Raw genomic sequence first — 13483 nt, 5'->3', positions numbered from 1 at the left:
ATGAAAGGACCTTCCCATCGGAGTAGGAGTTTCTTATCCTTGCGCGTGTCGAAGCGATTGTCGTAGCGGAGCAGCAACATTCCTTTCTTCAATTCTTTTTTCCGGAGATGCTCGTTAAAACTAAGCCGTCTATGCTCTGCTTGTGCTGCATAATAATTTATTGCTTCTTCTCTGTCCAGCTGCAGTCTTTCCAAGTTGATGATGTGATCTCTCAAATGCATGTTGGGTTGTTGAAGTTGGCTTGCCATTACTCTGAGACTTTGTAGTTGCACTTCAATGGGCAAGATTGCTTCCTTACCAAATACTAGATGATACGGTGTGAATCCCAAGGATGTACGAAATGAAGTTCTGTAGGCCCATAAAGCTGGTAGTAGATACTTATCCCAGTCTCCAGGATGATTGTTTACCTGCTTGGTAATAATTTTAGAAACCATTCCATTTAACTTTTCAACTAGGCCATTACATTGAGGGTAATATGGTGAAGAGTGCCTCCTTGTAATGCCCAGTTTCTGCATTAATTCTCCTACCAAGTCTGCTCTGAAACCTGGCGGTTGAGGCTAGGCCATATGAAGCCTGCCTGCAAAATTTTCCTACTTGTTATGTCTAGGGCAAAGTGACCACCACAAACCCCGTCGTGACAACTAGCAATTACTCCCGTGATTTCCTGAGAGAGAGGGACCTTCCTGAGTATTTGGTCCTTACCCTTACAGTACAAACCGTCATTGATGAGTCGATACCTTGTGGCCTTCTGTGTCAGCCATTGCTTCTGTCCCTTTGTTAAATCTGATGGGCATTCCCCTGTTTCCAAAAAATGCATGATGTCAGGCAAGGCATCACTTCCTTGAAATAGAGGGAGCTTTAGTTTTATTGCTCCAACCACCACTTCCTGTAGTCTTTCACTTGCTAGGGCATCTGCTTCTTGGTTTTGAGCCCTTGGGATATGGTGTATTTGAACTTATTCAAACTTACCCAACAAGGTTTTTACACCACTTAAGTGAGTCCTTAAACTAGGATTCTTGCATGTCCATGCTCCATTTACTTGCCTTACCAGAAGTAGAGCATCCCCAAATACATTAAGGCATTGTGCACCTTGCGAGACGCACCATTGTAGACCCTTGGTTAGTGCTGCAAACTCACCTTCATTGTTAGAATGTGAATCTAACAATTGGCCCAACGAAAATACCTTTGTCCCTTTGTCATCAAAGACCACTATGCTTGCAGCTGCTTTGTCGAACGCTCGCTTGTAGGCTCCATCAAAGTAGAGAGAGTATGCTCCTTCTACCATCGGTGGTACTGGAGGTAATCGGACTTCTCCTTCCTTAGATTGCTTCTCCTTCCTTTCAAAGACTTGGTAGGTCACGAGTCCCCCCAAACTTGCCCTTGTCATGCTTTCTACCTGTACCGTGTAGTCAAACTCTTGCAGACGAACTAGCCATTTAGTAATTCTAGCAGACACATCTATGTGTTGTACAACATAGGGAAATATTTCATCCATGGTTAGAATCACAAATTGCTTAGGCAGCAAATATGACCTAAACTTTGTAGTTGCAAATCTAAGAGCTAGGACTAAGTGTTCCACATGGGTGAAACCTTTCTCTCCTGCTGTCATCAATCGACTAGAGAAGTAGATTGGCCTCATGAAAGATGTCGCCGTATCCTTTTGGAGTAGCACAGCCCCCAATGAGTCATCATCAACACTTGAGGTGACATAGAATTTTTCATCCCACTTAGGTGGTGAGATAGTTGGCAGAGTGGCTAAGACCTCCTTTACCTTATTGTAGTGATGTTCGCTTTCCTCGTCCCAAGTGAAAGCTGATCTGTGAGTGAGTTGTTGCAGTGGTAGAACAAGTTGTGATAGTAGATATATGAATCTACTTAAGTACCTCACCTTCTGTAGAAAAGAGACCAGTTGACGTGCGGTCGTTGGTGAAGGTAGGGCTATGAGTGCGGACACCTTACTTGGGTCTGCGTTGATACCTTTTGCTGAAATTTCATGGCCTAGTAGAATGACTTTACTCTCCCCAATGTGGCATTTATCCACATTTAATTGCCCACCTAGGCTCTGCAACCTGGCCAAACCTTCAGTTACCTTTTCTAAATGTGAAATACGGGAGCTATATATACAAAAATCATCAATGAACACTCTTATGGATGTTCCAAAGAACGGTTGAAAAACATATGTGACATATCTTTGGAATGTGGCAAGTGCATTTGTGAGACCAAATGGCATAACCCTATATGCAAAACAACCCCATGGCGTGATAAAAGTGGTTTTTAGCTGATCTTCCAAGGCTATGCGTATTTGAAAGTATCCTGAATAACCATCACAGACGGTATAGCATTCAAAACCCGCTACTTCATTCAGAATTTCATCCAAGAAAGGGAGAGGAAAGTGGTCTCTCTTTGTAGCTGCATTTAGTGGTTTGTAGTCAACACAGACCCTCCACTTACCATTCTTTTTAGGAGTCACCACTACGGGTGACACCCATTCTGAGTTTTCTACAGGATAGATGAATCCCACCTCCAGCAGTTTCCTTACCTCGGCCAAGAGTGCCTTTTCTTGTATGACCCCCAGTCGTCGTAGCTTTTGCACAACTGGTTTTACCCCTTCCTTCAGCTTAATATGATGTTCCACCACTGTAATGCCTGTGATTCTTTCATAGTTGTCAATGAACAGGTTAGGAAATCCCATCAACATTTGCAAAAAACTATCTTTCTCCTCAAGTGTTAATTCCGTAGACAACATACCCTTCAACCTACTTCCTCCTAGGCCAGGTGATTTTCTCTCCTCTTCATTGGGTTTCCCTTTTGGTGATGGATCACCAGTTGTGCTTACCCTTTGTGGATCCTTCATAATGATACCCATCTTATCAATGGAACTATCACTTTCTTCGGTGGATGTGGTCTCCTCCTCAGAACTGGAAGATTCGCTAGTGGTTTCATCTGCCGATGTTTCCAGATTCATTTGCTTCTGCTTGCCAATCCTCATGTCGTAGTAGATTGTCTCCCCTTTCTTACCGGTCATGCGTAGAAGGCCAGTACCCCAGTCCTGTTTTGCCTTCATGGCCATCAACCATGGCCTTCCCAAAATTAGTGGATAGCCCTCCCCCTTAGTAGGCATTACAAAAACATCTACCTCTACCTCAGTGTTGAAAGCTTTGATTTTCACGGCACTTACCACACCCACACACTTTACTTTTGCGTTGTTTGCCATCTTTGCCTTGCATGGAGAAGGCCTGTCAACCTCGAGCCCTAATCGAAGCATCGTAGCTTCGCTCATTACACAGATTTGTGCACCTCCATCAATGTAGGTGTTTCCAACCCTCTTTCCTTTTATGTTTACGTCGACAATTGGAAGGATGTCATCCATGTTGCATCCCGAAATTGCTCCGGCTACCTTTGTTTTGGAGCGTCTTGTACTTACCATTTTAGACCATTGTCGCCTTACTTTAGGTACAAGATGTAGCAGCTGTGGCCATGTAATCTTCGGTCCTTGCTCTACCACATCCAATGTTAGATCATAGGGCTTTGAACTTTCCCCTAGCTGGAAGTCGGTGATGCCCAATTTCCGTCGTGGCCTGGATGGCCTCTTGCTAGTTTCTCCTCTCATGCTTCTCTCATCATCTGATTGTGTAGCCTTCTCCCTCCTAGCTCTTTTCACAGTCATGGCCTCAAGTGGTTCTAAAAAGGTTACCTTCTCCTTACCCTTGTCCCTCTCCTTTGCTCTGGGTGGATCCACTACTACGGCTTTTCCTTTCTCTTCTAGACTTATGATGTTTACAGGGCGATCAGGTGGTGGGGCTGGTGGAAGAGGTGGAATGGATGCTTGTAGTGGTGTCTGGGGTGGACATAGAATTTGTGTTGGTGGGGTTGGTGCTCGGGGTGGGGGTGTTCTTTCTCTAGGGGGTGACAATTGGTTCCTCCTACCTCCTCTATTATAGTTTTGTCGTGGTTTGGGACAATAGTACATACCGTGACCGTCTTCTCCGCAGTTGTAGCAATGATACTCCCTGTTTTGTCGTCGTGCTCTTCCAGGGTCTTGATCTCTTTCTTGACTCCTCCCTTGTTGTATTAAGTGGACAAACAAATTACGCAGTTGGTCAATAATATGGGCCAACATATTTTGTTGGTCATCTCTTACCCCAAGAGCCGGTGGTGGTGGTGGAATGGTGGTTGTCATAGTTGTTGGTGGACGTGATGTTGCTGTTTTTGTTGACTCGATTTCTTTGGCTTTCATTCGCAGCTTCTTGTCCTTAAGGCGAGCAATCTCAACGGCTAACTCGTACGTAGCCGGGAATCTACCTTTCACCTTCTCCTTGAGAAGAGGCCATAAGCCATGCGTGAACCGATCTTTTTTTAGGAAATCGGGTGCAGCTTCCCCCCTTGCCAATGACTCAACCCACCGTTCCCACAAATCCACAAATTTGGACTCATAGGTGGCATATTCTAAAAGACCCTCCTGCTTCAAGTCTCTCAGTAACTTCCATAGCCTCTCCGAGGTTGTGCCTCCACCAAACCTCTTTACAAAAGTAGCCATTAACACATCCCATGCATTATTGGTGGCCTGGGGCAATGCATTATACCAGGACTTGGCCTCTACTCTCATCAATAGAGGAAAAATTCTAAGTCGTGAAGCATCGTCATCTTTGTTGGAGACGATACAAGCAATGTCGAAATCATCCAAAAAGTCGGTGGTGAGATCCTCTCCCTTCTTTCCACTGAACGTGGGGAAAGAAACACTTGCCATGGTAGTGACTCAGGAAATTACAAACCTTTTCTTTCTTTTTTTCTTTTTTTTTTAACATTACATTAACAGTGCGGCTCATAGCAGCTTTTTACGAGGGTGGGTGGATAGGTTAAAACAAGATAAAGATAGAAACATTAAAGGAATGATGGTAATCTAATATGGGGAGAATGATAGGGTTCGGGGAATTGAGGATTTATCCTAGTATCGCCGCACCGAATAGGTGTACGATCTTCTGTTGGTAGAAGACTTTCCTATCTACATAGATATTCACATGCATATGCTGCAAGAATCTGAACGGGAATGCCGTTGGCCCATTTTCCATCATGCACAGAGGATGAAATACTTACTTATACTCTTATCGTGCCAGTGTTGATGAGTCGGCACATCCACAAGAGGTCGTCACCTTTCATAGGATCTACCTTTCCTTCGTTGCTCAGCACGTACGGGGTGATGGCGACGCGTCTGACCACTCCCAGCCTCTTGGCTAACAAAAATTGCAGGTAATTTCCGTAGTCGGCGTGTTGCATGAATTCTACTCCATTCAGTTGCAACTCGTCCCCAGCCCACTGGGTTTCTCCCGTGGTAGAGAGCTTCTTCAAGATAAGTTGTACCGGGAGAGGAGGAAGATCCTCCACTCTCTTTCCAAAACAGCGAGAGCAGTAGCCGAACCACTCTTCTCTAGGACATGGGAATCTTCTTACCACTTCTTCTTTCGGATTGTCGAAGTGGATTGGTAGCACTCGCATGCGTCGTGCAAACCGGTAGGCGACCTTTCGCCGCTTAGCTTCGGATGACTTCCTCTTTGGCAAACTGGGTACAACCCGGCTTTCTGAGCTTGAAGCACTTGCTTGGCCAGATGCTTCTCCCTTCGGGGTCATGTGTTTCCAGACTGGCTTATCTTCTCGTTGCCTTTGGCTCGAGCAGCCCCTTTAGGCCACTTTGGAGTTATAACTTTGACTATAGTTTCTTTAGGGAAAAGAGGTCTCACCGTTTGCTTCCCTTCCTTGATGTGAATGACTTCTTTGCGATGAATGTTGATGTAGATGACTTCAGCCCTTTCGCTGCCTTCGTTGCTGGCACTCATTGACAGTGTGCCTTGGTTGACAACAGTGATGACACTTCACCGACCTCCCACCTGATGCTCTCAATTTATAGTTAGAACTTACATCTTGAATGCTGACGACACTGCAGCCTGGCAGTAGCACCTCAATGAAGGCGGCTAGTGCCTCCTTCGTCTCTTCTTCTTCCGTCTTCCAGTTAAAAAATTCCTTCAGCCATTCGTCCATGATTGATAGTGGGCGTCACTTTCAGCATTGTAAACTGAAGGGTCTTAGAAAGCCCTCCTCAGTGGGGGCACCAAATGACGGGAGCAAAGCGAACCCTGAACCCCGATGTCCTCTAAAACAGCGGGGACCGAATGGCGCGCCTCGAGCCTGTCATGGTAAAGCAAACAGGGGGCACCACCTAGCTTCAGCGGCTAGGACGCAAACAACATACCACCATAACAAAGTTTTCATCCAAGAGAGATGGATGCTTGGGAGTAATGATGAAGAGGAAAGGGAATGAGATCAAGTGAGAGAGAGAGAGAGAGAGAGTGAGGGAGGGGGTATAGCGGCTTAGTACTTAGGCACCACAAAAGGATGGCAAATCCGCACACCCTTCACACATACACAAGCTCACTCCAAACACAAGACTAGGTGGCGATTCCGCACACCTCACATGGGCAAAACATTGCAATAAAGCATACTCACAAAACCTCGAGCTTTATTTAGAGAATAAGGCGATGAAATGGGGAGCATAGGGTAGGGGAATGAGAAGGGAGAGCGTGGTAGAGCACATGGCGGATATGTGGGAGTTGATGGCGAAGACTCGCATGAGGGTTATGGCCATCATCCTTCATTTAGTTGCCCTTCATCTTCCATAGCCCAAGGGTGTATAGGTCATGCTCAAGATGAGCATGGTGATTGCGGTGATGGTGATGGTGATGGTGTGGGTGTGTGTGTGTGCACTAGGCACACACAGTGCATAGTGTACTCTTTGGTGATGGTGTGTGTGTTTGTGTGATGGTGAACCCTCTTTATATAGGGGAGGAGGGGGGGGGGGGAGAAATTCTAGAATTTAGAAATGAAGAAATCATTATTTACATAGGCCATGTGACTGTGGGCCACACTTGTCTGGCTATGTGTATATGTGCCAGAACAGCAGTCTCATGAGAGAGAGACTAAGAGAGAGAGATGGGTTGATGAAAAAAAGTGAGAGGTGACATGGAGAATAAAGTAATTACAAGAGGGGAGAGAGAGGAGTGTGTTCAGAGGTGAATCTGTGTGCAGATGTGTGTGAACACAAGAAAAATCAGGTAACCACCGGGTGGGGATGGGTCTGTGGGCACCTTTTTTAGTGAAACTGAGACATGAGACATGGCGCCCTTTAGAGAGAGGGGGGGGTATTTGGGTCATGGGATATGATAGGAGAGAGAAAGGGGGGGTGGGGTATACTATTTTGGAAGATAGGGTAAGTTGCATGTGGGTTAGGGTGCATTATTGGTGAGTTAGAATGCATTATTGGTGAGAGGTGGGGTAGCTTGAGGGGAGACAGAAAGTAGAAAGGACAAGGGGAAGAGAGAGGGGGTTGACCTTTTGAGTGGAGAAGAGGAAAAGGGACACACGGCGGGGCAACAGTGAAGAAAAAGGAGGCAAGGTGGGGATGGGCTGCCCCGCAGGCATGAGGTGGCCTATTTTACCTTTCTCATATATTTACATAATCATACTTTATTTTTTCTTACTTTTTCCAATGTCTTTTATCACTCCCTCCCTAAGAGGGGGTTTTCATGGGGTGGGGACGAGAGAAGAGGGGTACGGGAGCTTGGCTTGTGAAAAGCCCCCAGACTTGGCCATATGAGTGCCAAAGGAATGCAAATCCTTCAAAGAAAGAAGCTTCTACCATGTTTGAAAGAAGTGGACTTAGAGTTCTGTGAAGATTGTGTTTATGGTAAACAAAAGAGGGTAAAATTTCAAAAATCAGGAAATGAAAGAAAAAATAAAAAAATTGAGTTGGTTCATTCTGATGTTTGGGGTCCTCCAAGTACACCATCACTTGGTGGCTCATTGTACTATGTAACATTCATAGACGATGTGACTAGAAAAACATGGGTTTATGTCATGAAGAATAAATCTGATGTATTTTCCATATTTCAAAGGTGGAAAGCCTTTGTGGAGAATGAAACAGGTACCAAGGTTAAATGCCTCAGATTCGACAATGGAGGCGAATATTGCAGCCAAGCTTTTGAAAGCTTTTGTGCTAGCAATGGCATTCGGAGGCAAAGGACAACCCCAAGGACACCTCAACAAAATGGGATTTTGGAAAGGATGAACAGGGCAATCATGGAGCGAGCACGAAGCCTACGGCTACATGTAGGCCTACCGCTTGAGCTTTGGGCGGAAGCTGTAAGTACCCTCAACCGGTCACCCTCAACGGCATTGGATGGGGGAGTTCCAGAAGAGGCATGGACAGGTAAACTAGTGAATTATGCATTTCTCAAAGTGTTTGGGTGTAAGGCTTTCATGCACATAGATAGAAGCCTAAGATCAAAGCTAGATGCAAAGTCCAAAAAGTGTTTCTTCATTGGCTATGGAGAAGGTGACTTTGGGTATTGCCTATGGAATCCTGAAGATGGTAAAATCTTAAGGAGTAGGGATGTAATTTTTAACGAACAAAATATGTACAAAGATTACTTGGAAAGAAAACAAACAAAAGAAACAAGTGATGAGTACATGGAGCTTGAGGACAGTGAAGACTCAAGGACTGCAAACGGTAACAATGTGCAACAGCGTCAACCAAATGAGGAGCCTCAACCTATTCCCCGAAGATCTACAAGAGCAAGTAGACCTCTAGAACGGTTTGTTTCTTCCTTCAACTATCTCTTGATCTCAGATTCTGGAGAGCCGGAATCATACAAAGAAGCTATGCAACATGAATGCAAAGAAGAATGGACGAAGAGCATGCAAGTACAGATGGACTCACTACATCCCAACCAAACATGGGAGTTGGTTGAGTTGCCTAAAGGTAAGTGGGCACTTCAAAACAAATGGGTGTACAAGGTGAAGGAAGAAGAAGGTGGGAAGAAAAGGTACAAGTCTAGGTTTGTGGTAAAAGGTTTTTCTCAAAAGAAAGGTATTGACTTCAATGAAATATTTTCTCCAGTTGTAAAAATGAACTCAACTAGGCTTGTCTTAAGCCTTGTGGCTGCTCATGATCTAAATCTCGAGCAAAGGGATGTAAATACGGCATTCCCTCACGGTGACTTAGAGGAGGAAATCTACATGCTTCAACCAAAGTGGTATGAAGTAAAAGGTAAGGAGAAAATGGTTTGCAGATTAAAGAAGAGCTTGTATGGTTTAAAGCAAGCATGAAGACAATGGTACTTGAAGTTTGATCGATGGATGTTGGATCATGGATTCACAAGATGCAACTCGGATCACTGCGTCTACACGAAGAATTTGGGAGATGGGAAATTCATCATGCTAATGTTGTATGTTGATTACATGTTGATTGCAAGTGCTAACATGCAGGACAACAAAGACCTAAAAGAGGAGTTGTCTAAATCTTTTTCAATGAAAGATTTAGGTGCTGCAAAGAGGATACTTGGTATGAAAATATCAAGGTACAGGACGAAGAAGACAATAAATCTATCTCAAGAAGATTACATCGAGAAGGTACTAGAAAGGTTTCCAATGGAAAATGCAAAACCAGTTACTACACCTTTGGCTGGTCACTTTAAACTAACGAGGGATATGTGTCCAAAGACACAAGAGGAGATAGTCTATATGTCTAAAGTTCCATATGCTGCAACGGTAGGTTCTCTAATGTATGCTATGGCCTGGACAAGGCTAGACATTGCACATGCAGTGGGAGTTGTGAGTAGGTTCATGGACAACCCAGGTAAAGATCATTGGCAAGCTGTGAAGTGGATACTTAGGTATCTAAAAGGGACAACAACAAATGCTTTGTATTTTGGAGGAACTGATATTTTTCTATAAGGTTATGCTGATGCAGATATGGCAGGTGACAAAGATACTCGAAGGAGCACTACTGCCTATGTGTTCACGGTTGGAGGCACAACAATAAGCTGGGTTCAAAGTGTTGAGCTATATATACAGATACTATATATAGCTCAACAAGCTATATATAGTATCTCTATATATAGCTCAACACAAAGCTGCAGAAAGTGGTTTCACTTTCTTCCACAGAAGCAGAGTATGTAGCAATGACGGAGGCATGCAAAGAAATTCTATGGCTTCACAGATTCTTAGAGAGCTTGGATTCAAACAAGACAATTGTGTCTTGTACAGTGATAGCCAAAGCACTATCCATCTTGCGAAGAACTCAGCCTTTCATTCAAGGACAAAGCAAATTGAGGTGAGATATCATTTCATATGCACTCTTTTGGAAGAGGGACAGCTAAAGCTAGGAAAGGTGCATACAAGTGAAAATCCTGCAGACATGTTTACAAAGGTGGTCAACAAGGAGAAGTTGAGATTTTACTCATCTTCAATCAGCATTCAAGGATAAGAAGCGAGAATGGAAAGCAGTCACAGGTTTGGTTTGGAGATCAGTCTCCAAGTGGGAGATTGTTAAGTATGGAGCGTGATTTACCCTTGTAATTTTCTGTGGTAAAAGCGCACATTTGTAAGGCCCCCATTATGAGGAGAAGCCATTGCGCGTGAAAGAAAATCACTCATCGGAAAGAAAAATTTTCAAAGTCAAGAATCAAGGGCAACTTTAGGGGCCTCGGGGGCGGAAGTCCCCGAGACTTTTTTTCCCCTCGCCGGAATATTATGGCCGGACGGCGGCCGGAAAGTGGTCGGAAAACACCCGTTGGTTGGCCGGTGGCCGGTAGTCGGAAGTCAATGGCCGGTGGCCGGTGGCCGAATTCAAAGCGGACTTGTCTTCTCAAGGGCGGCCACACATGGGCGGATTGGAGGGTCCGATTTGGACTTATTCGCACAAGGGCGGCTACACATGGCTTCCTCTCATAAGAGAGGGTAGCCCTTTTGGCCTATAAAAGGAGGCCATTTCTACACACATTTCATAGTTTGTGAAGTTGATGCAACAAGGTGAGTGTGAGGTGGTGAGAGTGAAGCAAGGCGGGAGCTCCATTAAGGGTATAATCCCTTTGTAAACTACTTCTTGTTTTGAAGTACTAAATCCATTGAGTGGCTGCTTTCCCGTGGACGTAGCCCACATTGGGTGAACCACGTATATCGTGTGTACTCTCTCCCTCTCTCTACTCTATAATCTCGTGCATGTAAATCTGTCTCTCTCCATTAAGTAATCTACTCAATTATCTATTTAGCTACGTCTTATTTCCTAACATTTATATATGGTTCATCTTAACTCTGTGCTCTATGCCTTTCTCTTATCATTATCAAGTTTTATTTTTCTTTCTTTCTTTGTAAAGGGGGATCCTCGAAATTTTGCTCTCATGCTACATTGGGATGGCTTCCAAGCCGCTTCTACAACGATGAAAGATAGCGCCGTAGTTGAAATAATGGTGATGAATGGGGGCAAAAGATCAATTTTGGGATCTTTACCCGTGTTGTTTTTACCTCTATCTCATCAAGAATTGGAGATAAAGCATAACGATATACTTGGTGCATTCTTGCATCCTTTTGTGGAGAGTTTTGATTTGCATTATGCATATCCTTATAGTGATATCAGTGGCAAACTACAAGGTGGAAGAGTCACATTGAGAAGCATGCTCATGTTATGCACTGGAGATCATCCTACTCAATGCAAACTTGGGCAAGTGAAGCATGGTGGAATTAATGAGGTTCTGTAGGCAAGACAAGGCGAAGGCAACACTTGTGGGCGATTGCTATGTGTATGATGCTAACAGATTCCAAGGCAGGTATCCGCCAAAGAAGAGGCATGTGGAGAAGATGTGGAGGACTATAAAAAAGTCAAAGAGATGCATGACAAAGAAGAGAAAGGAGGAAACCTTAAGAAAAGGGGGTTTATCAGGGGAGTCTACACTTTGGAGACTCTATCACTTGTATGGTTTTGACATTTCTAAGGACTTAGTCTATGATTCCATGCACATCTTGTCTCTTAACTTGTTTCAAAAGTACCTTAGAAAATTGTTGTCAACCGCTTCTACATTAGTGAAAGAGGTGGAGAGGGAAATACCCAAGACTATTTTGAATAGTGGACGATGGCCACGACATCCTTCTCGACACTACAAAATTTTCAAAGCGGAGGATTGCCAAAAGTTTATTCAGTGGTGTTTGCCCCATATTCTAAATGTAGTCAATGGAAACTCCCAAGAAGATGTGGTCCTTGGAAAGCTTCTTATTGATATCTCACACATGTTCTTTTAGTGTACAAGGCAAAAAAAGGGATGGACCCAAGATGACATAAGTGTTTGTCGATCTCTTTTTCTTTCATGGTGCATCTTATCGGAGGAGTGGGAGGGTACAAATAGCTCTCCTTTGGAACATGTTGTAGGTATTAGTCCTTTTTTTTTTAATGACAAAATTCATATAATTTCAAATTCATGCATGCATATTTATGTTATTTGTTGTTTTTTAAGGTAATGGTGAAATGCTTGATGACATCTTGAGACATGGGTCGCACGATTGTTTTTGGTGCTTTTCTTTTGAGAGATGTGTTTTGGGCTTCTTGAGTATACCCACCAATAACAAGGAAAATGAGATTTCTTATACTAAGTTCTTCTGTTGTCATTTGTTTACAAGGATCTGGAAACAAATCCATGTCAAGAAATATGGGGCATGATGCTTTGACAGAGATGAGTATTTTGTAAATTCTTTCTTCATTTTCCCAGAGGGACATGGAGATCAAGAAGTACCAAGAGATTGTGCTGATTGGCATGAGAAATGTATTCTTTTGGTATCGTCAGAGGACAAAGCCAAAGATGTATGGAATGCATGTTCTAGACTCCTTCCAAGTAGTTGCAAAGGCTTGGTAAATAACAAGGGTCTTATTGTTGGTGGCAAGGAGAAGAAGGGTCTTATTGTTGGTGGCAAGGAGAAGAAGGCTTTTACTCTTAGTGCATTTGAAAGGGAGTCATTGTTTTCTATCTACAATTGGAATGGCTCAACTTTTCTTACTTTAGAAAATATATATGATATGGGTGTGTTCTACTTCAAGGCCTTTTTGCATGGATGTAAGTATACACAAGGTGACTCTGTGGTTTTTAAAGATAAGCTATCTCAAACATGCCAACAAGGAGGAGGATTATGTAGAGACCATGTGAAAAAAATATTTCTTCATGAACAAGAAGGAGAACTTCAGCTATTTATGGTCATGGAATCTATGGTTCAAAGAATTTACATCATGAATGAGGTGACATGGATGGCTCTCGTGCGCACAAGTGAGAAGAATAATCTAAAGGACATGGTGCAACCTCTTGCTTGGCTCAAGCATAATTTTTTTGGGTTAAGATCTCCTATTGATGGCTTGGAGATAATGTATGAGGTGAGTGGGCATAAGGTTCGAGGGAGATTGGCGCAAAGAGGACATCCAGGTTATGTTCCACCATGGACTGAGCCTGGGGATCATGTCATTGCATTTTCGGACGACTATCAAATGAAGGCTGCTTTTATTGTGGAAGTTGACGAGCTAAGTAGAAAGGCCCTTCTTTTTTGGTTAGATGATGCAGAATCTGAATTTTTTTTGCTGGATTGGAAATCTATAGTTACTATAATTCCAAGCTCCACA

Source organism: Adiantum capillus-veneris, chromosome 8, assembly GCF_014529385.1.
Source record: "Adiantum capillus-veneris isolate H3 chromosome 8, ASM1452938v2, whole genome shotgun sequence".
Classification (NCBI taxonomy): domain Eukaryota; kingdom Viridiplantae; phylum Streptophyta; class Polypodiopsida; order Polypodiales; family Pteridaceae; genus Adiantum; species Adiantum capillus-veneris.
Note: the sequence above shows the minus strand (reverse complement) of the source record.